Below are 26122 nucleotides of genomic sequence, written 5' to 3'. Positions count from 1 at the left end.
AACTATTGAACTAACTTTGATTTTAACACAGCAGGACTTCAAGATGAGGAGGCAGTGATTGAATTTTATCTTTGTTTACTAAAATGATCAAACAAATGGTAAAAGACAGCTCAGTTGAACCTAAATAGTATAAAAAACCTGAAAGAAAAAAAAAAGAAAAATGCAAAACGATTAAACCATGGTTAGTATGTCATTAAGTTTTTCTCTAGGATTGATGGATATAGTTTGTGAGTGGTTGAAATCTCCCTGGTTGCTAGTTTGACGTCCACAATGAGAACTGGGTTTCAGGTCCTTATACTAAGTGGGTTGTCTCTACCAGACTCGGTAGCTGACATGTCAGCAGGTTTGTCCTCACAACGTGGTAAAAAGAGAGCTGAGTCGGAAGACGAAGCTCATGATTTACCGGTTTGATGTTACCACCCTCTTCTATGGTCATGAGCTTGGGTAGTGTCTGAAAGAACTAGATCGTGGAAACAATGTCCAAAATTTGTTTTCTCAGCAGGGTGTCTGGGCTCTCCCTTAGAGATAGGGTGAGAAACTCCATCATCTAGGAGGGGCTTGTAGTAGATCCGCTGCTCCTCCACATCGAGGAGCCGTTGAGGTGGCTCAGGCATCTGATTATGATGCCTCCTTGTGAGGTTTTCCGGCCACATTCACCCATGAGGATACTTAAAGGAAGACTCAGGACACGCTGGAGGTACTATGTCTCTCGGCTGGCCAAGGAACGCCTTGGGAGACCCCCCTGTTGGAGCTGGCCCAAGTAGGTGGGGAGAGGGACGTCTAGGACTTCCTGCTTAGGCTGCTGCCCCAGCGGCCCGACCCCGGATAAGCGGCTGAAAATGGATAGATGGATTGATATTCCAGGGGTGGACCTTTAAAGTGCTCGAGCGCCAATGGCGCTAAATTTTCTCGTCGGGCGGTAAATACTTGACGACTTACCGACCGGGTGGCGCCCAAGCCTTATTTGTCATTTACACACCGGCTTTCATCTACATCATAGCCCCGCCCTGTAGGAAGCTGCCGTTTTCGTTTCGCACGTGTGAACCTGCGTGCCTCTAGCCACGTACTGCACTTGTACAATTTGTGCACATACTGCACGATTCTAGTTATAGTCACGTGAACTATAAGTTCACTATTAAAGACGAAGTTGAACCACGCTAGAAACACACAAGCACGCAGGAAGATCGCGCCACCACAGGGATGGGATTTCTTGATGAAATCTCCGGCAAAACGCTTTAAAACTGGTGAGGAGAAGCGAGACAGTTCGACACGGTATGAAGCAGAGAAGCGTGTGCGTAGGTGGAATGATTCTTGGCGGTTTAAAGAAGACGGGAGGCGCAGAGAATGGCCGTTTTCGAGTTGAGCAGCGGCTCGCCTGGAAAACAGACGAGAGCAGACGGAAGCAGCAGGGGGAGTGGCTGAAAGCCGGCATTTAACGCCGGGGACACACCGGCCGCGAAAGCGCCCCAAGCGAATCGATCACGAAGTCCGGCCGCTGCTCGCCGCTCCTCAGTTCAGATCAGACGCGCCCCAGTCGAGGCGCGCCTCGGCTCAGCTGTAGTTTTTCCTTTAACTACTTGGTGTCCTCCATTTCCTCAGCTCTTTTCCTCTGTGTGTGTGTGTGTGTGTGTGTGTGTGAGTGTGAGAGAGAGAGAGAGAGAGAGAGAGAGAGAGAGAGAGAGAGAGAGAGAGAGAGAGAGAGAGAGAGAGAGAGAGAGAGAGAGAGAGAGAGAGAGAGAGAGAGAGAGAGAGAGAGAGAGAGAGAGAGAGAGAGAGAGAGAGAGAGAGAGAGAGAGAGAGAGAGAGAGAGAGAGAGAGAGAGAGAGAGAGAGAGAGAGAGAGAGAGAGAGAGAGAGAGAGAGAGAGAGAGAGAGAGAGAGAGAGAGAGAGAGAGAGAGAAGATAGTGTGAACCAGTTGTTTCTGCCAGTTGAATCTCTTGGACTTCCCTGCATGTGTAGCTCGGGGGTGACGGTGGATGAAGATATCGAGTTTGCGTTCACACTTGTTCAATTGTAATTCTGGTGCCTGTTAGCAGCTGAAACACATCCTCACGTGCTTGTGGATATCATATATTCTATATGAAGACATGACTGTAATAATAAGGAAAGGTTATCAGCTGTAGGTTTAGTGTGCTCATAGGAAACGTGACAAAAGAAAACAAAACACATTTCTCTTTATGGCCTATATTGTCATCATCAACGTAACGTGATTTACAGAATACATGTGACCAACTAACATTTCATGTTCTACCACCGGATGTTTGGATCAAAATATGAACCAATCAGAACTTAGATCAGGTGAGAGCCAGGCGTTTCCCGTCATCCCCTAGGTTTTGCAGCCAAGGGAGAGCAACTGCAGCGCCTTGCTCCAAAATCTGCGGCCGCCTTGATCTCACGAGGTTATCGTTGCCTACGTATGCATGACGTCAGAGCAAGTCGGCGTCAATTCGGACACAAATCTAACCGGCAAGCACCGCTCGCCGATCACTGCTGGTCTAATCTGCGCAGAACTGGCTCATCTCGAACACAGCCAAAGGCTCGAGTACAGCAAAGCGGAGTTGGTGATGTACTGCGTTGTATAACGGAAGTATGCAACGACAAAATCGTGTTTTGTTGAGGGAACAAACAAATTCAAACTTGAATACGTTATTATGTTTGTGAATGTATACAAAATAAAGGTTTATTACATTTAAAACGGTTCGGTTGTTATTTTGACTCGTTTTGGCAGCTGACCAGCGGGGCCGGTAGATTCTTGGCGGGGCCGGTAAATATTCAAAGTTACCGGCCCGGCTGGCCGGTTGGTTTTGAAGTTAATGTCCACCCCTGTATTCCATATTTAAATCAGGGACCCTGGGCTCAGGAACACAAGCCTGAACAGGTTGATCCCATCAACATATATACTGGACAATTCGTGTCCGTAGGCTCCAATTATAAGTTTTTGTGCCAAAATGGGAGGTGGTCACCACCGCCATTTTGACCATGTCACAGGTTCCGTCAAGCCCAGATAATTCCAAAAAAGGGAAAAGAGGTGGAGCTGAGGGTGGGGCTGTAAGGCTAGGATCAAATGACGGCACCTGTCGAACTTAAGCGATGTAGCTACAAGCTAACCCAAAGGTAACGTGGAGGTGGGAGCTAAGCTAGCAGAGGTAGCTACCTAGCTACAACCGGAGTTACCTGTGCACAACACTGGAGCTTCTGAGTCAGAGATACACCGGGCTGACTGCTGAGGGGAGGGGACCATACCGATAGTGGGAACCCAGCTCCACCAACATGTTATATTTCAACCCATTTTCTAAAGTGCAGCATTATGTTAAATGCACTGGGTTTTACCCTATTACATTTAAATGTCATGGTTAAACAGTACATGTTAAAATCTAAGCTCAGCTCGGCAGTAACCTAAAATACATAAATATAATTTTACTTACCGAATAAAATGAAGTGGAGACTCCTTGGACACTCTCTTATTGCAATTAATGCCACAGCAAGTCATTGTGTCCAACAATTGCACAAAACATATCCAAAACAGAATACAGGGCTAGGGCTGCTCGATTATGGCAAAAACAATAATCACGATAATGGTGACTGAAATTGAGATCACAATTATTTAGGACGATTTTTCTATTTATGTTGATTTTTTTTGCTTTTATTCAGTCATAAAATTGCTCAGGGCACAATCAGGACAAAAATAAATTAGAAAGAAGATGATCACTAAAATAACTCCTGATTCCCAGTATAAAAAGACCAATATACTTATAGCTCATAGTTTATGACCCAAGGGCTATAGACCTTGGTTTAACTCATTTAAGTCTAACCAGTACAGACCCAAATACCAATATCTTGCAAATACTGACCGCAAGAATAATACAGTGGCATTTATAACAAATAAATGCAAATAAATTGATGTTCACAAAATGTTGCATAACATTTATTGAGTCGTGTCAATGTGCTGTAGTAGAGTTCACTAGCACCGTGTCCTCAGAGAGGTTAGTTATTATTATCAGCGTGAGGAACTTATTTCTACCTTATTTATAAACTATGTATTTACAGGTCCATCAGTTAATGTAATAATTGTCCCAACCACAGCTGCACCCCCCACCCCGGTCTCACAGCAATCGGGGCAAGCTGCACGTGTGTTTAGCACGTGCACATTTAGCCGTTTTTAGTGGCTTAGGAATCCGCAGGTGTGGTGTGTGTGTCACTCACTCTGGTTAATCCAACAGAGTCGACTCTGAGAGCCGTTTCTTTAGCGACCGACACATCACTACATCATTCCCTTTCCTAATGTCCTGAAGAACGGTCCGGAGCGCAGGCGGAGTGTTTATCTAACCTGCAGGAAATGTCGACGACAGTTATCCAGAAAGTAGCTAAGGGTTACCAGAGAGGTTTCTGAGGTGTTCGCTAGGTACTTTTAAGATTTAAAAAGTCAAGAAGGGGGTCTGAAAAGCTGTTGGAAATAGCGTCAAAGTCGCCAAGTTGACAACACCCTAGGAGGAGCGCTTCATTTGCAACTCAGGGCAGCGCAAGTGGGAGGGGCAAATAATCGGCTTGTTTTGTATTTTATAATCGTTCAAAACTCAGATCGTAATCGTGATTAAAATTCGATTAATTGAGCAGCCCTAACACAAACACAGAGACTCAAAATGCTGGAACAGTTTCCAGGCCAGACCGAGGCTCTACTGAGGCCTTTCCACAGAGCTAGCTCTGTGGTCACGTGGGTCTGATGCTCATTAATTATACAGAATTTTAGGCTGTTAATACACTTAAACAGAAGAGTGACAAAAAATTTACCCCCCTCAGAGTATAACCTCCCATTTTTCAATAGGGATTGCTTTTCTATTGTCTATTTTGGACAGTGTCTTATATACTTTAAGTCTGAAAGCTCTATCGTATTGCAAAGTGTCTGTTCTATGTCTAACCAGGACTCATCTAATGGGTTATCCTGGTATATATTGCAGCATGTTGGCTAAGAAATAATAATAAAAGTTGGGTAGATCCAGTCCTCCTCTGTCTTTGGTCTTCTGAAGCGTTTTAAAGCTAATTCGTGGAGGTTTATCCTGCCAAAGGAATTTGGTAATTGAGGAGTCCAGAGATTTAAACCAGTCAGCTGGTGGTTTGTTTGGGATAATTGAAAATAAGTAATTTATTCTGGGTAAGACCATCATTTTAATTGTAGCAACTCTCCCCATGAGTGATATCGGTAAGGATTTCAATCTTGCAAGATCATCTTCCACTTTCTTTAAAAGTGGGATGTAGTTTAGTTTGGTTAGATCTGCTAACTTGGGAGAGACATTAATTCCCAGGTATGTGATATTCCCTGACTCCAATTGTGTATTAAGTAAATTGACAAAAGAGAAATTAATTGGTAGAACTGTGGATTTTAACCAGTTTATAGAGTAATCTGAAACTTTTGAAAAAGAGTTTATCATTTCTATTGAATGAGAGAGAGATGATTGAGAATTCCAGAGAAAGAGTAAAACATCATCTGCATAAAGACTGATCTTATTTTCTATTTTCTTACACTTTATCCCTTTAATACCTGTTGTTTGCCTAATTGCTGCTGCTAGTGGTTCGATAAAGATAGCAAACAGTGAGGGGGAGAGTGGGCATCCCTGCCTGGTCCCCCTCTGAAGACAGAAGCTAGCTGATATTTGGTCGTTCGTCCTGACACGTGCAGTTGGTGATCTGTATAATGTTTGTAGCATGTTTATGAAGAACTTCCCAAACCCAAATTTATGTAACGTTGCAAATAAGAACTTCCAGTTAACTCTATCAAAAGCCTTTTCTGCATCTAGAGATAATATACTAGTTTCTATGTTTCTACTGTAAGAGAAATCTATCAAATTAAATAATCTACGTGAATTAGTGGATGACTGTCTACCCTTGATGAAACCTGTTTGGTCAGGGCAGGGTTTCCCTTACATAGGCGTAGCCATGGCGGGCTGCCACGGCTGAAATCCCACCGCCACGCCTACAAGATCCCAACTTTTTATTTATTTATTTTTTTTGCGCAGTTTCCCTCAGAAGCAGCGGGAACTACTATGTTGTCGCTTGTGATCACAGCCGGCAGGCAGCAAGGAGGAGCAGGCAGGGCAAGGTGAAGTTACAGCATAAATTACTGAGTTTAAAATTAGAAAGGTAGCAGTGGATATAATACTTTTTGGTTTACATGTTTCAATAGCATTAAGATAAACGGGTGCTGACGATCTTGACAGGGTTTCCTCCAGTGCTTACTAGGCCAGGTTTTCCTCCTCCACCAGGCTAAGCATCACTTATTCATGTAAATTTTTTTTTTTCATGTCCGACTTTAACCGCATCTATTACTGTATTACGGCGTGAGCGCAACAGCGACAACTTAAGAAGAAGAAGAAAATATCATTTCTATAGCGCCTCTCAAGATAAAAATCACGAGGCGCTTCACAAAAACAAAAAATGTAAAAATATAAAAAAGCATTTAGAAAATGTTTAAAAATATATTTAAAATGAGCAAAAAGAGACAATTGTGATAAAAAAATGTTAAGAAAGAGAGAGAGAATAGGAAAAAGGGAAATCAGTGTGTGACGGAAGCAGGTGTAACTAAGGGATTTAATCGGGGTGCCAGCCAGGTCTCTCTCCTGACATATAAGAAATAAATACAATTTTTAACAACTTTCCCTTGTAACTCACACTCACTTCACAACACAAAGGATGTAAACAATTTGAAGTGCTTATCACCCTAACCTGGACTGAAACAAACAAACCCAAATAATCACATAAGCATAAGGCAAAAGCGGGGGTGTATTAAATCAGATCTTTTGCAACAACATATATAATAATTAATGGAAAGGTCTGAGAGTCACGTTCAGATAAATTCTGTTCCGTTCAGATAAATTCAGTTCAGTTCAGATAAATTCAGTTCAGTTCAGATAAATTCAGTTCAGTTCAGATAAATTCAGTTCAGTTCAGATAAATTCAGTTCAGTTCAGAAAAGAAAAATGTGCGTCCATAATATACTCAGCAAAAAAAAAAAGAACTAAGATTATCGTTGTAGATTCAGTATACAGCAGCTGCAGCAACCGCTGCGTCGATCAGCTGTTTACTCACGGTACCGCTGAGAACCCGACAGGCCGCTGCTTCGGTGGTTCACCAGAACACACGCTCCCAGCTTACTCCTCCAGCACATCAGATTAGTCACATAGGTCCGCTAGACTCTCCCTAGTCGTTAGTGCGATAATCCTTAGTCCATAACACCGCTTGACAGCGTCCGATCAAACTCACTTCCTCCTGCCTCCAGCGTCCTCCAGACAGGTGAGGGAGTACCACTCTCGGGGGCGGGGCGTGTCTCCTAACTCACCTCTTATAGAAGTCAGGCAGACAAAACGATCAATAAAACAATACTCAGCGTGATGCGGCCTTTCTCTTAGGTCACAGAAATCAGCAACAAAAATAAAGACAATAACCTCCAAACTGTATTTCACACATATAAGTAATTTAACAAGTTCAACCAAAGCCGATAGGCACCAGGTGACAGACATGGGCTGTTACACACACCCTCCCCTGCAATAAGCCAAAGCCTGCGTAGGCGTCAATAATATAGGTTTTAGTTTTACATAAACCCTGAGAAGTCTTCGTCACTGCTATCCTCTTCAAATATCCGAAAGAGATTTCGTCGCTGTGCCTGGTCGACTTCCTCTGCAAGAGGATAGCAAGGTTTTAACTGGGTTGCATGTACTACCCGTAGGTCCTCCTCAGTGTCTTCCATGACAACTTCATAATTCAAAGGCCCTAACTTCTGGGTGATACGGTAGGGACCTTTCCAACGGGGGGCTAACCTGGCAGAATAAGCCAGATCAGCTCTCGAACTGGGATGAGTGCGGAGCCAGACTCGATCTTGTGACCTGAACTCTGGTTCTCTTCTTCCTTTGTCATAATATTTCTTTTGTTTTTGGCAAGCCTTCTCCATGTGTTGAGAAACCAGGTGTTTGAGTTTTGTCAGTTGCCTGGCCGTGGGATACACAGGCGAGTCAGGATCACTGAAATGGGGTTGGAGCTCATTATCCAGGGGTCCCTTTAAAGAGCGCCCTAGGTTGAGCTCAACAGGGGTTACTCCTGAGGACTCATGCACTGCTGAGTTGAGGGCAAAACGGAACTCTGATAAGTACGTATCCCAGGTTTTGTGTTTTTCCTCTACGTAGGATGCGATCATGGCTTTTAAATTTCGGTTTATTCTTTCTGTTAAGTTCGTTTGGGGATGATATGGTGAAGTTCTCTTCTGCTGGAGATTCCACCGTTTGCACGTTTCCTCGAAGACAGATGAAACAAACTGTGGGCCTTGGTCCGAAAGGATGTAGGTGGGTGAACCCCAACGGGTGAGAATTTCCTTTATCAGGATTTGGGATACAGTCTGAGCTGTGGCCTTACGGAGTGGGAATAACTCTATCCAGCGAGTATAGTAGTCGACAAAGACTATCAGGTATACATTTCCATAGGTGCTCCGGGGAAAAGGCCCCATGAGGTCCACCCCCAACATCTCCCAAGGGCCACTGACCAGAGTCTGTTGAAGTTTTCCGCGGGGTTTCCGGTTCTCGGGTTTATAAAGCTGGCAGATCTTACAACTGCGAACGTAGTTTCTTACGTCCAAGCTCATCCTGGGCCAATACACAAGGGATTGTAACCTCTTGTAAGTTTTAAATCGTCCAAGGTGGCCAGATAAGGGATTGTCATGGGAGTGATGGAGCAGCTGTTGACGAAGAGGTGAGGGGACGTAGATTTGATGTATAGTTTTATGCGGTAGTTGGGTCACTCTGTACACTTTATCCTCTATGATGGTGAACCTGGTGGTTGGACCTTCAATGATTTCTCCTGTTTCAATGATTTCTTCATACAGGCTTTGAATATCTAGATCCATCTGTTGTGCTTTCCAGATATCCTCGTCTGTTATATGTAATTCCGGTGAGGAGTCCTTCAGTGAGCCCAACACAGCCACACACGTAGGTATTTGATTGAGGTCCACCGGAGCTCTTGATAGAGCATCTGGTATGGTATTATATCTGCCTTTACGGTATTCCACCGTGAAGGAGAACTCTTGTAGACGAAGAGCCCACCGTATCAGTCTGGTGCAGGGTTTGGTGTCTTAAAGACCCAAACAAGGGAAGAATGATCCGTAACAACCGTGAAGCGCCTCCCTTCCAGATAGTATCTCCACTTCTCAAGAGCCCACACCACACCCAGACACTCTTGTTCTGTGGTAGAGTAATTTCTCTCTGCCTTATTAAGGGTGCGGCTGTCAAAAGCAAGAACCTGTTTTGTCCCGAGTCCTGTTGGTTGAGTCAACACAGCCCCTAGACCTACTTCACTGGCATCTGTGTATACTATAAAAGGGAGGTTGAAGTCTGGATGGCCAAGTATTGGTGGAGAGACTAGATATTTTTTAAGAGTTTCAAAGGCTGCTTGGCATTGAGGTGTCCAGATGTACTTTGCTCCTCTCTGTTTCAAAGCATGAAGTGGTTCAGTTAACTGTGAAAATCCAGGCACAAAGCGATGGTACCATCCAGCTATTCCAAGAAACCGCTGTAGCTCCTTTATGTTCTGTGGGACTGGGAAATCCTGAACAGCCTTGGTTTTTTCTGCGTCTACCTCCACTCCAGAGGAGGAGACTACATGTCCTAGGAATTTCAGTGAGGTACGGAAGAAGTGACTCTTTTTCATGTTCACCGTTAAATTCGCCATTTGCAGTTTGTCAAAGACAGCTTGAAGGTCAAACCTGTGCTGCTCTGGTGTGGATGAATAAACAATGATATCATCCAAATAGACAAAACAATTTTTTCCTCTCTAGTCCCCCAGAACTACCTCCATTAGCCTTTGGAAGGTGGCAGGTGCATTTTTTAGCCCAAATGGCATCACCTTAAATTGATACAAGCCGAGGGGACTGATGAAAGCTGTTTTCTCACGACTCTCTTCCTCCATTTGGACCTGCCAGTAGCCACTGTTCAGGTCCAACGTGGTGAATATGGCAGCTCCAACAAGTGATTCTAATATCTCCTGAATGTTAGGGATGGGATAAGCATCAGTATGGGTTATGGCATTTAGTTTTCTGTAATCAACACAGAATCGTGGTTTGGACTCGAGTTTTTTTGGTACCAGGACTACAGGAGAAGCATAAGGAGAAGTGGATGGTTCTATTATATCTTTCTCCAGCATTTCTTGTACATGCTCCTTAATAACTTGCAACTTGAAGGGTGATACACAGTAAGGCTTTTGTTTGATGGGCACATTGTGAGTGAGAAATATCTTGTGGGTGAGAAGGTTAGTACAGCCCAAGCTATTGGTACAAATATGTATGTTATTTTGTAGTTGATACAACAGTTGTTTCTTTCCGAAGTCGTCTAGATGGGCATTTTGTACAGCCATTTCTAGGTAGTTGTGAGGAGGAGATATTAATTGGGCCGGAGTCATTGCGGAAAAGAAAGCAACATGTGGTTGAGAATGGTTTCCGGGCTTCCCAGCAGATGCACTTATAAATAGATAGCGTTGATGCTTATTGGCTTTGAACCAATAACTGTTTTCTGAGACAACAAACTGTAAGCCTGAAAAAAAATGAAGTCGAGTCCAACTACTGCAGGGAAAGCGAGGCTTTTTCCAGGCAGGATCACACAAGGTAATGTCACTGTTGCAGATTGTATAGTCAGTTTCAGTTCGCTCCATCCTAGCGGTTGCCGACTTTCTCCGTCTGCCAGATATAAAGGTCCCCTGGTCCAGGGCTTGAGTATCTCCTGTGGACCACTTACTGTGGACCAAACATTCTCATTTATCAGGGTGTACGAGGAGCCCGTGTCCAGGATGGCAGTTCCTGACCACGCACCAACATTCAATGGCATCATTAGCTGACAGGGCATGCTGGTTCCAGCAGGTGCAGGAAAATAACTTACAGAGGCAGTGGCTTCTTGTTGGGTACGAGGGGAAAGCGAGTGAAATGGTCCTTGAAGTTGCCTTTGGGGATTACTAGAAGTTTGTGGACTGGATACGTTTGGAGCCCTATTTTTATCAGCCCTCCACTGGGGGCATGAAGCAGGTGCATAGTGGCCTTTGCAGCGCCAGCAGTACACCTGAGGTTGGGTGGAAGCTGCTGGGTTCAGTTGGCGTGGTGTCGTTTGTGTAGTGGAAGGTGTGGGAGTTATGTTGGAAGGAGGCTTCTGAACTGCCTTCTGCAGACCTTTCCTCTGTTCATATTGCAGTTGGTTTTGTTGGTCCTTCTCCAGTTGTTGTCCCAGACGAACAAGTTCATCCACCGAGGTGACCCTGCTCCGCAGTTGACTGGCGAGTTGGGGGTTGATATTCTTTAGGATCAACTTCACAACATCCCCTTCCGTTATAGAAGGCTTCCATCGCTTGCATAGCGATTGATACATGTAAGCAAAGTCTCTGATGCCTTCATTCTCTTCTTGGATTCTGTTACACACTCTTTCAGCCAACTCATCCTCATAGTCCTCAGATAGGAACGCAGCACGAAACTGCTTGTTGAATTCAGTCCACGTTTGGACTTTATGACGGGCCACATCCCACCAGTCCCTGGAAGTACCGTGAAGCACATTACGGAGAGTGGCCATAAGCTCCTCATCAGTGAGTGGATTGAGGGCTAAAAAATCTTCACATCTCTCCAGGTACTGAAGGGGGTCCGAGGAGTCATCAATTCTCCCAAATTTTGGGAACTGTACTTTAATGGGAGCCTTTCCCGCAAGCCTGCCCCTAGTTTCTCCTTGGATGGCAGTGCTTCGAGGGGAGTCAAGCAGATCATTTGGTTTACTGCTTCTTATTGTCGACTGCAGTCTGGGGTGACCTGCATGTCCCAGCGGTCTCCCACCTAAATCATCTGGCATGGTCTGCACGCTTGCCTGTCCAATTGAGGGGTTTAGCCGCGTGGAGGTGAGCTCTTCAGCCATGGTGTGCAACGTGTTAAGACAGAGGGAAAGCTCCTCTTTCATTGGTTGGATGATATCTGGTATGAGTTTCGTGGTATTTTCAGTGTACTGATCTTTAAGCCTCCATCCAAGGGAAGCATCCAGCTGGGTTCTTAAATACTCAACTTGTGTATCCACATGCTTGACTAGTTGTTTTTGCTGCTCCATGAATGACTCAGTCAGTCTTTCCTTCAACTGTTCAATTTGAGAGGTTATTCCTTTGGATAACTCTTCAATGTCTAACTTTATTTCACCTATTTCCAGTTGGTATTGGGTCTGGTCTGGAGGTGAACTAGAACGATTCACTGTTTGTGTGCATTCATCTAACTTTCTGCTCACAGGAACAGGGCTGATGGCCTCTAACGGAGTGGCCAGCCCTGGTAGCTCAAACAGCTCCATATCCAAAAGGGGATATGATGTAAGAGGCTCCTCAGGCAGGCAAGTTTGATTCTCTGACCCAGCTTGTGCTGCCATTTCCAAATTTCCTAATTTGTTTAGTCTTTCTAACCCTTTGCAGTCTATTCTTTATTCTGTATGCTAACTATTTATTTGTTATTACCGGGTTTGTAATTTTCAGTATATTTAATATTTACCCTTTAACGGTCCCATCTGGGGTGCCAATTTTTTATGTGACGGAAGCAGGTGTAACTAAGGGATTTAATCGGGGTGCCAGCCAGGTCTCTCTCCTGACATATAAGAAATAAATACAATTATTAACAACTTTCCCTTGTAACTCACACTCACTTCACAACACAAAGGATGTAAACAATTTGAAGTGCTTATCACCCTAACCTGGACTGAAACAAACAAACCCAAATAATCACATAAGCATAAGGCAAAAGCGGGGGTGTATTAAATCAGATCTTTTGCAACAACATATATAATAATTAATGGAAAGGTCTGAGAGTCACATTCAGATAAATTCAGTTCCGTTCAGATAAATTCAGTTCAGTTCAGATAAATTCAGTTCAGTTCAGATAAATTCAGTTCAGTTCAGATAAATTCAGTTCAGTTCAGATAAGTTCAGTTCAGTTCAGATAAGATAAATTCAGTTCAGTTCAGAAAAGAAAAATGTGCGTCCATAATATACTCAGCAAAAAAAAAAAAGAACTAAGATTATCGTTGTAGATTCAGTATACAGCAGCTGCAGCAACTGCTGCGTCGATCAGCTGTTTACTCACGGTACCGCTGAGAACCCGACAGGCCGCTGCTTCGGTGGTTCACCAGAACACACGCTCCCAGCTTACTCCTCCAGCACATCAGATAAGTCACATAGGTCCGCTAGACTCTCCCTAGTCGTTGGTGCGATAATCCTTAGTCCATAACACCGCTTGACAGCGTCCGATCAAACTCACTTCCTCCTGCCTCCAGCGTCCTCCAGACAGGTGAGGGAGTACCACTCTCGGGGGTGGGGCGTGTCTCTTAACTCACCTCTTATAGAAGTCAGGCAGACAAAATGATCAATAAAACAATACTCAGCGTGATGCGGCCTTTCTCTTAGGTCACAGAAATCAGCAACAAAAATAAAGACAATAACCTCCAAACTGTATTTCACACATATAAGTAATTTAACAAGTTCAACCAAAGCCTATAGGCACCAGGTGACAGACATGGGCTGTTACAAGTGGTTCCTGAGGAAGGTGGAATAGGTGGGGAGAGCAGAATAAAGAGAGAGTGGTGAAGAAGGTCATACAAAAGCCAGCTTGAACAAGTGAGTCTTCAGCTGCTTTTTAAAGGAGACCACTGAGTCCACTGATCTCAGGCTCAGGGGGAGAGAGGTCCAGAGTCTGGGGGCCACAGCAGCAGATGATCTGTCACCTTTGGTCTTTAGCCTGGTGCTGCACAACCAGTAGGCTTTGATCACTGGACCTCAGGGACCTGCTGGGGGTGTAGGGACTAAGAAGATCACCAATGTAAGATGGTGCTTGTCCATGTAAGGCCCTATAGACCAGAACCAGGATCTTGAAATGAACCCTGAAGTTGACTGGCAGCCAGTGAAGCTGGAGGAGAAGCGGGGTGATGTGGGTGTGTTTGGAGGACTTGGTCAGAAGCCGAGCACAGGCGTTCTGAACCACCTGTAGACGGTTCAGGGAGGTTCTGCTCAGACACGTGAAAAGAGAGTACAGTAGTCTAAGCGTGAGGAGATGAAGGTGTGGAGAACTGTCTCAAGTTCAGAGCGGGACAGAATGGGACTCAGCTTAGCAACCTTCCTGAGATGGAAGAAGGAAGAGCGAACAAGAGAACTGACATGAGAATCCAGGGTGAGAGCTGGGTCAAAGGTCACGCCAAGATTCCTGACAGAAGGTTTGGTGTGAGAAGCAAGCTGACCAAGAGAGTCTCTGACTTTGGGAACCAGCTTGTCTGGGGCACAGATGAGGATCTCAGTCTTATCTTCATTCAGCTGTAGAAAGCTCCCAGCCATTCAGGTTTTGATAGAGTCTAAGCAGGTGTGTAACCGCTGCAGCTTAGACATCTCATGGGGCTTGAAGGAGATGTACAGTTGGATGTCATCTGCATAAAGATGGTAGGAGATTCCTTTGAAGGAGCTCAGGATGTGCTGAAGAGGAAGCAGATAGAGGAGGAAGAGCAGAGGCCCCAGCACAGAACCTTGTGGGACACCATGGGTAAGGGAGGTGGTGGAGGACCTAAACTTGGAGATGGCAACAGAAAAGGAGCGCTCAGAGAGATAAGAGGAGAACCACTCCAGAGCAGATCCTGATAGGCCTACCCAGTCTCTGAGCCTCTCCAGTAGCAGGTGATGGTCAACAGTGTCAAAGGCTGCAGTCAGGTCCAGCAGGACCAGAACAGAACAGTCCCCTGCATCACTGTGAGTCAGAAGGTCATTAGAGACCCTAAGAAGAGCTGTTTCAGTAGAATGGGCTCTACGAAAACCTGACTGGAAGCTATCATAGATGTTATGTTCATCAAGAGCAGCTGTGAGTTGTTTAGCCACAACCTTTTCCAAGGTCTTGGAGATGAATGGAAGTTTAGAGATGGGTCTGAAGCTGCTATGGAGAGAGGGGTCGAGACTCGGTTTTTTAAGAAGTGGGTGGATTACAGCATTCTTAAAGTAAGCAGGGACCTGACCAGAGACCAGAGAAGCATTAATTATAGAGAGCACGCTGGGACCGATGGACTGAAAAGCACTTTTAAACAAAGATGAGGGTAAGATGTGGAGGGGGCATGCAGAGGTCTTCATAGAGTTAACTAGTTTGGTTAACTCAGGCAAAGAAACAGGAGCAAAGCTATCTAGGATGATGGGCCTGGTTGGAGTCGGGAGAGGCGGCGAAGGCTGAAGGCTGAAGGAGAGATGCTAGATCTAACCTTATTGACTTTGTCCACAAAGAAACACAGAAATTTCTCACAGTCTGCAACAGAGTGGATGGAGGCTGTAGGAGAGGCAGGAGAGTCGATGCTGCTGATGGTGTTAAACAGCAGGAAACCCTAGCGTCTGACTGCAGAGTTAAAGGATGTCAGAAGATCCTTTAGGTGCAGCAGATGGACGTGGAGATGGGTGTTCTTCCACAAACTCTCAATTTTTCTGCATTGGCGCTTCAGGCTGTGTAGGCTGTCATTAAACCAGGGAGTAGGGTTCACTGCAGGAACTGATCTGGTTCTGACAGGACAGATGTTGTCCAGAATGGAGAGGCAGTGCTCGTTAAACTGAGAAGTTAAGGAATCTAGGTCGTTATCAGAAGAACAGGGTGGATCAAAAGCAGCAGAAAAATTGCTAGCTGTGCTCTCATTAAGAAAACGAGAACTAACCATACGGCGAGCAGGAGGTGGGGACGCAGAAACTGACAAGTTAAAGAAAATGCAATGGTGATCTGAAATATAAGCGTCCTCAGGACAAACACTGTCAGCATTTAGACTCAGGGTAAAAACAAGGTCTAGAGTGTGCCCCCTGGTGTGTGTGGGGCCAGAAACATCTTGGGTAAAGCCGAAGGTGTCCATAAGGCTGGAGAAATTCATGGCAAAGAGATCAGAGGGATCATCAACGTGGATGTTAAAATCACCAACAATCACCAGTCTGGACAGCTTCACAGTGGAGGATAGAAAGTCACTAAACTCCTGAAGGAAAGAACTGTTTGGACCAGGTGGACGATAGACCACAGCACAGTAGAACGGGTCCTTACGCCCGACTTTAATCAGCTGCAGTTCAAAGGAAGCAAAGTGACCAGAGGTTGTAGAGCTACATGGAAGATGGTCTCTGAAAACAACAGCTAGGCCTCCACCACGACCAGAACCCCGGGGCTGGCTAAGAAAAGAATAACCACTGGGGCAGAGTTCAATCAGACCAGAATAATCAGATGTTTGCTGCCAAACTTCAGTCAGAAACAGAAAATCCAGGGTTTTAGACAGAATTAGATCATTGAGCAGGAAGGACTTATTGTTAACAGAGTGGGTATTTAATAGAGCCATGCTGAGTGAGGTGGAGGAATCAGAAACTACAGAAACAGCTGGAGTTAGTGGATGTAAATTAGCAGGGTTAGATCCACGGTGTTTATAAAAACCACTTATGGAGGGAACAGGAGGGGAAACCACTGAGGAATGAGGATATACCGACCTTAAAAAACTTGGACGCCACTTCCGCATTCCGGGAATGCCGAAGTGGCGCTCAGGTCACCAAACAAAGGACAAGAAGCTAGAAGATCGCGCCGATGTTTACTAGATAAACCACGCTTTAAGAGAAGTCTTATTCTCACCTGGATTCCTGCTCGTTTACATTTTTTCCTCCGACATTTTCCCGGGCCCGGCAAACATAGCTGGAGGTGCGTAGCTCGTGATCGTCGTTTGGCTCCGGGCCAGTGAGCCGCTCAGGTAAACAAACAGGATGGTACGTCCTCGGTGCATCTTGGGCGATCGTGAACGAATGGAAGGACAAAAGAGTCTGGCAATCATAGGAGATGGTAGCAGGGACACTACTGAAGAGGATCGCAGACAGGAGCAAGGTGGAAAAGAGGCGGTTAGTGGAGAAAAGTTTGAAAAAGTGGCCGGTGACAGCGGATAAGCCAAGCACAGGCGCCATCTGTGTGCCAGATCGATGTGTGAGCAGCCTCAGAGGTCGGGTGTTTCATCTGAACCCTTAAAACCTCCAGCAGGCTACGCTGCACTATTGACATGTTAGCGAGCGGCGCTAACAACTTAGCGACGTGACATGTCTCGGAGAAAGCGTAAAAACATGTTGGACACTTCTTCTGAAGCGGGAAAATAACACTTCTTAAGCAGAGCACGACGTCGCCTCGGCTCGTTCACCCTCTGTCGAGCCGGACTGAGCTCGATAACAACATTGACCCAGCACAGCCACTGGGTCGTTAGAGCTGCCCCGTGACTGCCTGATGGAAAACCAGCGGATTTCATCAGACTCGTAAAGTTTCTTGTTTTTGCTGGGAACCCCCTGTATTATACCGCTCCCTCCTGCGGTCTTCCCCTATTAAAATTTTAAATACTTCTGTAAATTCCGTGTGTCAATAGAAAATATCTCTGCCAGCTGCAGTAAATGTAGTTTCCAAATAATAAATAAGAGGTGCATTTATCTGTGTATCTACTTCAATCCGCATTAGTGATATTTTCAGCAGCAAAACAATGAAGCAAAGAAACAGATGCCTGAGTTTGTTAGTCATTTTATTTATTAGGTGCATCTAACCTGTTCTATTTTTCTCTGAAATGAGCTCAAATCAGTGCTTCTATGGGTTAGCTCCTCTCTGCACTAAAATGTTTTACTTTATTTAGAGACATGTCATAATTTTTAACTGGCTAGCCAAAACTTTACCTGATTTATTACTATGTTCAAAGTTTTCTATTCATAGTCTTTGTGCTAAAAATTGTCTTTTTGTCAATAATTCCATGAAGTTCTAATTTAGCTTTACGTAATTTGCTCATTGACTCTTCTTCCGTGGACGCCTCTAAAGACTTGATGATTTCCTCTAACTCCTGAATACGTTTGTTTTCTGTTTTTTTTCCTATGTGATGAGAAAGAGATTATTTTACCTCTCATCACTGCCTTTCCTGCCTCCCAGAGAATAGATGCTGATGTTCCAGCAGGTCATTATGTTCTAAATATAAAGCCCACTCCTTTTTTAAAAATTCTATAAAATCTTCATCTTTAAGCAGTGATGTATTAAACCTCCAGTTTTTGCTTGGTGGGATTGTCTTCTTATTTACCAGAGTTAAAGAAACCGGAGCATGGTCGCTGACAACTATGGGGTGTATCTCAGTATCTGAAATGTCAGCCAACAATGAGCTGCTGACTAGAAAATAATCCAAACGTGAATGAGAGTGATGGACGTGCGAAAAAAAAGTATATTCTCTACGGTTAGGATGAAGAGATCGCCATGCATCACAAAGCCCATAATCACTCATGTACTGTTTAACTATGTTAGTGGATTGCCAATTGTGCTGAGTCCCAGCTGTACTGAGCCTGTCTGTTAAGGAATTCATCCAAAAATTAAAATCACCTCCAAGTATTAGTGGACAGTCCAAGTGTTCAGAGAGTACAGAGAAAAAATTATGAAAGAATGGAGGGTCATCAATATTTGGACAGTATATGCTGACAATACATAAGCTTTGGTTCTGTACAGATATTTTTAACATTATAAATCTACCCTCTGGATCAGAGACTGTGTCCAATACTGTGAAATTGATGTTTTTGTGTATTAAAATAGCCACACCTCTTTGCCTAGAGTTTTAGCATGCAGAGAACATGCTGGGAAACTCAGGTGTCTTAAGTTCATCTGCGGATGTGGCAGATCTATGAGTCTCTTGTAACAATATTACGTCTGCTTGCACTCTCTTTAGCTGATCAAAAATCTTTATTCTTTTCTCTCTGGAGCCAGCTCCATATACTTTCCATGAGACAAACCTTAGTGCACCCATAGATGTGTGTGTGAGTAGCTAAAATATGACGCCTTCACGTGAATAAGATGGAATAAGTAACTAAATGTATAAAATAGTGTTAATAAATAACAGGAAAGTAAATAATAATAATAATAAAGATCCAACTGTGTTTGTGGTTGTATTATTTGACGCATAAATTATGATATTTTGCTGTGGATTTAATATATATATTTGTGTGTGTGTGCGTGTGTGTACGTGTGTACGTGTGTACGTGTGTGCTGAGTCTGACGCAGTGTTGGAAAGTTGTGTGGTTGTGCCATACAGGTGTAAAGGTACAGAAGCAGGTAAAAAGGAAGGGAAGGTACAGATATAGGTTAAAAAAGAAGTAAGAACTAAAAGGAAAAGGTGATAGGGGTGTGAAGTGGTGATGAACAGGTGATCTCATCATCTAGAGAACGGATTTAGCAGCTGTTTAATCCTGACGTGATCAAACCCAGTGAATCCTGATAAGAATAATAAATGTCTGACCTGATGTTGGGCTAATACAGCCAGTCAGTCACTCCTCGCTCCTTGTAAAGTTTATTGTCCACATAAAGCTTATCCACCGAGATGACAGCCCTCTTCCCATCCTGGATAAACTTTTTGTGCAGCGGAACTCAGCGCCGATCCAGAATTTCCTTAGGGAACTGGTCATTTACACTGAAGCCTTTTCCTTTGAGCTCTCTTCCGTGACTTTTAACAAGATTCTTCTGCTTAAAATGTTCAAATTTAGCCACGATGGGACGAGGTCTTCTGCTGTCCACTCGTCTAGCTCCAAGGCGATGTACCTGGTGAAAGGTGATGTTTTTTACCGTTTCTTCGGGTATCTTCATTTGGGTCTGAAGAAAGTTTTTTATTGTTTGCTTGCAGTTCTCCGCCCCTCCCGTCTGCTCCGGGGGGCCTGCGAACACCAAATTATCCCTCATGCTACGGGCCAGAAGGTCCAAAACTGTCTCCTTCAGAATCTTGTTGTCCTGGGTGATCCGCGTCACTCCCTCTTCCAGGGAAGAAACGGACTCCCGCAGAGACGCGTTCTCAGCGGCGAGCTGCTCCACCTGCTCCACGCTGAACTCCAAAGATGTTCAGAGGTTCTGAAACTCCTGGTGTAGAACCTCAAGCAGATGAAGACGCCCATCAAATCCCAGAAGCCATTTATCTATAGAATCCAATAATTAGAATATGTCCTTACGGGGAGATGAGGCCTCAGGCGAGTCCTGAGGACGGCTCCTCTTGGTCCCAGGTATTTCGGGCTCAGCTGCAGATTTCGTCTGACCCATAACGAAAAACTCAAAAACTCTGTCAATATAGTTCTGTAAACTTTCTAAATTTTCTTCACTTACCTTCAGGTTGAGTGAGTTATAATTACCAGATTATTTTTTGAGTTGTCAGTAGATAAATTAGGCAAAAATGCATCCTAAGTGTGGATGTTTGTTAACGAGCTACCCTCTGCTTCAAACGCTGCCGTGTATCCGGTGCTCTGCCGTCAGCGTCAGCGCATGCTCACCCCGTCAGCATCTGCATCTGTCTGAACCTGTTTTGGTGGACGATCCAGTGACAGGATTGGAAAAACGAATTTCTCTGGTCATAGCACCAGACTGCCCTTTAAATCTTCTGTGGAGAGACCTCATGTCAGTGCTAAAAATCTCTATTGTCCCCATAAAAGATGGTACAAGGGCTGTTCGGGTGGCTGATGATTGTTGCTATTTCCACGACCCCACAGGCGTATATTATTCTTTGCAAGTTTCTTTTGAAGCTAATTTAGTTGAAACAGAGCTCGTTATGAGAACAGTGCGTCCAGTGCTCAACAGTGCTTTCCCAGTAGGAAAAATCAATTGAAAAAGGACGGTAAAAGGAATGAAGATACATAGTAAATTTAGTTCACAGTAAAGATGTTTGCTTCAGTTTAATGATCAGCTTATAAAACTATAAGGACAATGTTAAAATACAAACAGTTGTATGTTATTTATCGTGATATTTATCAAATATGGTTATATATTGAGAAAAATATATATTTAATTATAAAAGAGAATTAAAAATATGGTCCTCTCCTGGGACTTCTTTTGATGATATAGATCTTCGTCTCCCCTCCCCGTGCCACACCTGGTGTGGGGTGTGGTGCCTTGGTCTGCCTGAGTGTTTGTGGCTCCCGGGTCTGGGGTTTTAAGATTTTTGGCGTCTGCCTGATCAATCCTGGAGGCGGCCTAGTGGGGTCTGAGTCCCTGGGCTCTGCTGGGTCCCCGGCGGGGGTGGTCACCCCTGGGTCCCGGGTCGCTGGGTCCCGGGCTCGGCCGGCTAGGGGGTGGGAGGCTGCGGGCGGGCCTGAGGGCTTGCCGCTGATATCTCCCGGGACTCTGCCGGCTGCTGGTTGTGGCCCCCCGGGGTGATCCTCTGTGCCTCTTGAGGGGGGCGGGGGCCTTTCTGGTTGCAGTCCCCTTGGGGTTCCTGTGTTCTGGGGCAGCGCCTGGATCTCTGGGACTTGGAGCTCCCCCCGTCTCCTACGCATCTTTGGGGGGCAGATCTGTGGTCCCTCACTCTAATGGACGCTCTTATAGATAAACCTTACATAAACAAGCGCGTGTACACACACAGGTGCTCACATGGTGCTCTCAAAAGTATGGGCATGGGCACGTTCAACACAGGTCTTAAGACTATGGTGGGCACTTGGTGGGCACGATTTATTATCGTGTGACTGTTGAGTTAAACAATGTTGATTATATATTTCTTCATCAAGTTGACGCAGTGATAGCTTGATCTTGTTGTATTGTTGTTTTGTCCCATTTTATTTTTTTGATTTTTAGGCCCGAGCAGCGAAGCGCTGCGAAGGCCTATTGTATCTGCTCCGTTTATTATTATTATTTATTATTTTTCTTTTTTTTTTCTTCCGCGTCTTTGGGTGGCCTTTAGGGGGTCTTAGCATATCCAAAAAGTCACCAAACTCTGGCCCAATACAGAAAGTGCGTGAAATTTACGTATTTCGCTGGCAATGTGAAAGTTGGTAAAAAAATGTTTCGACAGCGCCCCCTGGAAAATTAAAAATACCCCTCCGCTTTGACCTTTTTTCATAGTAGAGTGATGAAATTTGGTACACTTGTAGAACTCAACAATACGCACAGAAAAGCCTCTTGCACCCATGGTCAATATCAAACAGGAAGTCGGCCATTTTGGACTAAAGTGGCCATTTTGACCCCGTTTTGGCCATTTCTAGGGTCTATATTTGGTTGAACAGTTTGGTCATTTTTTGCACTATCGTCTCAAAAATAGTGTACGATCAAACAGAAGCGATGGACGATTAAAATGAGAAAATAAAATTGACTTTTCGTGAATACTGAAGGGGCGGGGCCAGGCCTCAAAGTTCGAGCACTCGCCAAAAAAATTCAAATTGCTATAATTTCATAAATGAAAGGACTACAGTTAAAGTAACTTTCTATGGACAATTGTCATCGCCCCCCAAAGACAAATGAATGGTCGATTGATGATGTCACATAAGCCCCGCCCCCTCAGGACTTAAAAGGTCAAGTTTTACTGGGAAATTTTCCTAAATTCGCCCTTTCAAATAATCATCCCAGATTTGTAGCAGGTAACTGAAGACAAGTTGGGGTTGCTTGGCGTCACTTTATGGGAGTTTTCTGCAGAAGGCGGGGCTGTGGCGGTGCGGCGAAGTCAGGCGTACCGCTTAGGCCTTACGTTTGCCTCCCATTTCGTCATTTCTAGAGATATCGCCACGACACTTCTTGGGAGTGATCCTAGTCCGGCCCCCAAAAGAATCTGATGTGAACATCCGGTGGGCGTGGCCTATTTTCTCAAATAGCGCCCCCTAGGACCATTAAAACTGTCTGCCCCAAGCCCTGCTTTGACTGAGGATTACGAAATTTTACACACTTATGTGGTGTCTCAGGACCTACAAAAAAGTCTCTTGGAGCTAATTGCAAAGTCGCACAGGAAGTCAGCCATTTTGGTCCAAGTACTCGATTTAGTGGTTTTTGCACACGTTGTTTGGAGAGTGATGCTCCGTCGCCCTTTTCACCAATCGCCTTCAAAATTCTGCTATGTACTCTTAAGACAAAGGGGAAAAAATTCAACTGTCGGATTTTAAATAAGTATAAAGGTTTGGGCGTGGCTAAGCCTCAAACTTTGACCTGTCGCCACGCCACTCTTTTTTTTCACAGCTCCCTATTGGACTCCTTTTAACCAATCACCAGAAATCACTGGCAAATAGCAGCAGACAAGTTGAGGTCACTTGGTCTATAGTACTGGCAGGTTTTGAATAAAGGCGGGGCTTTGGGAGCATGGCGAAATTCGCCATCACTCCATGGAAATACGATTGTCTCTCATTTCTTCAATCATTGTGACATCGCCACACAATTTCTGATGAGTGATCTTACTCTGACCCCTAATAGAATTGGACAGCTGAAGTTTGTGGGCGTGGCCTATTTTCTGAAATAGCGCCCCCTAGGACCATTAAAACTGTCAGCCCCAAGCCATGCTTTGACTGAGGATCACGAAATTTGGCACATTAATGTAGTGTCTCAGGACCTACAAAAAAGTCTCTTGGAGCCAAGCGCAATGTCGCACAGGAGGTCGGCCATTTTGGTCCAAGTACTCGATTTAGTGGTTTTCGCACACGTTATTAGGAGAATGATGTCTCGTCGCCCTTTCCACCGATAACCTTCAAACTCCTGCTATATAGTATTAAGACATAGAGGAAAAAATTCAACCGTCGGATTTTAAATAAGTATAAAGGTGTGGGCGTGGCTAAGCCTCAAAATTACTTGACTGAATAACTCCCATGTGCATGATCAGATCAGTTTCAAACTTTGTCTGTGTGATCACTGACAACATCTGAAGACAGTGACAATGTGGACAGCAGACATCACCTAAGCCCCGCCCCCTGACTACAGGAAGTCTACTGTTTTATGGTGAAATGCCCATATTTGTCCCCTCTAATTTAGTCACCATGACACTAAGGTCATGCACTATCTTCATGATGTTGTAATGACCTTTCAGATCTGATAGCTTTTCAGAAAGGGAGGGGCTTTGATGCCATGGCGAATTCTGGCGTGACGCTGTGACCTTACGTTTGACTGTAACTTCCACAAACAGCCTCCGATTTGCCCGAGACTGAACATCACATCACCAGTGTGGTAAAGATAGAGTATCTCCTAGTGGTGAGACGTGTAATGCTCGGCTCAGAGGGGATGCTGAGTCAGGGTGAGGTGTGGACGAGGAGGCCGTTCACGGTTTCTGGTGTCGGGGTGGTTGACTTTCTGTTCTGCCAGACGTGCCATGGTGCCCCCGGCTGCCGGCCAGGATGGAGAAGCGCGGAGCTGGGTTTGGAGAGCGTCGGGGATGGAGCGGAGGGGGAGCGGAAGGAAGGCAAGCAGCTTCGCTGCGAGGGCCGAACGACGCTGCTTGCAGCTTTAATTTTTCTTGTCTCTTTCTGGAGGTCTAGAAGCAGACTCTTGTTCATTATTGTTTATTCTTGTGGAACCCCCCACCCCCTTCCCCCCCTCTCCCCACCTTTTGTCTTTTTCTTTCTCTTTCTCCTCTGTCTCTGTGTCTGGTTGGAATTACAACGCATTCAAAAACAATAACAATAAAGTTTTAAGTATCAGGCGTGCCATTAAAAACAGACGCTTTGGTGCTCCACCTGAGAGTAAATTTGTAAGGCTTGTTACCAGCATTCAGACATCAATTCTGTTTGCTTCACAGCCAGACCGAACACAGTAAAAAAAAAAAAAAAAACAGGTTCAGACAGGGACGAGCGAGTGGTAGGTCCATCAGCAGACTTTACCAATATGCTGTTTTGAGACCTGGGTAATTTCACACCCGAAGAGGTGACAGATCGACATGCACCAGAATCACATAGGAACTCCACACTCTGTCCTTCAACATTAAGTGTTATAAAAGGTTTTTCTTTCAGGACATTTAGCAGTTCCCAAGCTCCACAACAATCAACCACATCATTTTCCTCATTCCAGGTGTCAGAACCTGCCGCTAGTCATTGCTGATAGCCATCCCTTCACTCCTGTCTGAATCGGGTGTGATCCGGTTGGTGATTGACAGGCTCATGGCCAGGTCGGCTCCCCTGTGTTTGGAAACCCCTGCCTCTTTTGGATCCCCTATTGGGCTGTCTGTTATCTGGGCCATCTGACTGGGAAGGACATTTACGTGAAATGTGGCCCTGGCCTCCACACGTCCAACAGAAGAATGGCTGTGAGTGGTCTGGTGAGGACCACAGTCTCTGGTTGTTGTTATGACCACCCCCCTGGGGATTAAACTTCCCTCTGTAGCTACCCTGCTGGTAATAAACAGCTTCCTCCTCAGTTTCATCAGTTTCTTCTAAGAAGATTTGTGGGCCTGTTTTAGGGGCTTTTGGTTTATTATCTTTTCCCTGGATGACCTTTTCTGCGTATCTGGCGTACAGCATCAGTTCTTCAACATTGCAGGTTTCCCAGAGAATGTAGTGAGTTTTGATTTGTTCAGCAATTGCAGGTAGGACACCTTTCAACAAATCTGCACATAACAGCCGGACATAAGGTCCATCTGTATCTGCGTCGGGCATGAGGGTACTATGGAGGTTACATATTTTTTTATATCTGTTGTAGTGTAATTGTTTATGGCTCTTTTATTAAAGAGGAACCATTCTACAAATTAATTTGAGATATTAATTTTAATAAATTAATAACCAAATTTTATAGAGATAAGAAGACTCAACGGTTGTTTTCATCGATAAACTGACGATCATATCCGTGTGTCTGTGTTTCAGTTCATTGAAGAGACAAGTTTGAAATTTAAGAGTTTTAATTCTTCAATTTAAACTAATGATTTGAAATAATAATAATAATAATAAATTTTATTTAAAAGCGCCTTTCAGGACACCCAAGGTCACTTTACACAAAAGTGTAAAGACCTTGGGTGAAATGACAATCATAGGAAAAATAATCAACATTGGCAACCTTGTTGGACAATCTTTAACAGTTGATATTTTTAAGCTTGCACAAATAGACCTTGTGTTGGATGTGCTAAGATTGAGGATGATGGAATTATGAATGCGTGCATGCATGTGTATGAGATTGCTTCAGGGAGAGAAAAGGTGAATATGAGTGAAAAATGATGGTTTGAATTAAACTTAGTTCTTATTAGAAAAACTGCATCAGAACGCTATCTATTGTGTTCTGCCTCACCGACCTTACGACCCTCTTTTAGATCCGGACGTCACAGGAGGATGTTTCATCCAGGTGACACCTTGGCTGGCAGAGAAGACGAAGGTGTGCTGACGGTCCAGTCCAGAGTTGACCTCGGTACACGTTGAT

The 26122-nt window shown here is 44.6% G+C and overlaps 1 protein-coding gene across 1 annotated transcript in view; it reads left to right on the top strand.

Moving 5' to 3' along the window:
* Positions 1–26122, top strand: part of LOC129162273 (oocyte zinc finger protein XlCOF6-like) — a 71989-nt gene that overhangs the window by 757 nt on the left and 45110 nt on the right. The gene's annotated exons all lie outside the window — the stretch shown is intronic.

Source organism: Nothobranchius furzeri, chromosome 12, assembly GCF_043380555.1.
Source record: "Nothobranchius furzeri strain GRZ-AD chromosome 12, NfurGRZ-RIMD1, whole genome shotgun sequence".
Lineage (NCBI taxonomy): Eukaryota > Metazoa > Chordata > Actinopteri > Cyprinodontiformes > Nothobranchiidae > Nothobranchius > Nothobranchius furzeri.
Note: the sequence above shows the minus strand (reverse complement) of the source record. Positions and strands in the feature narration are given on the sequence as shown.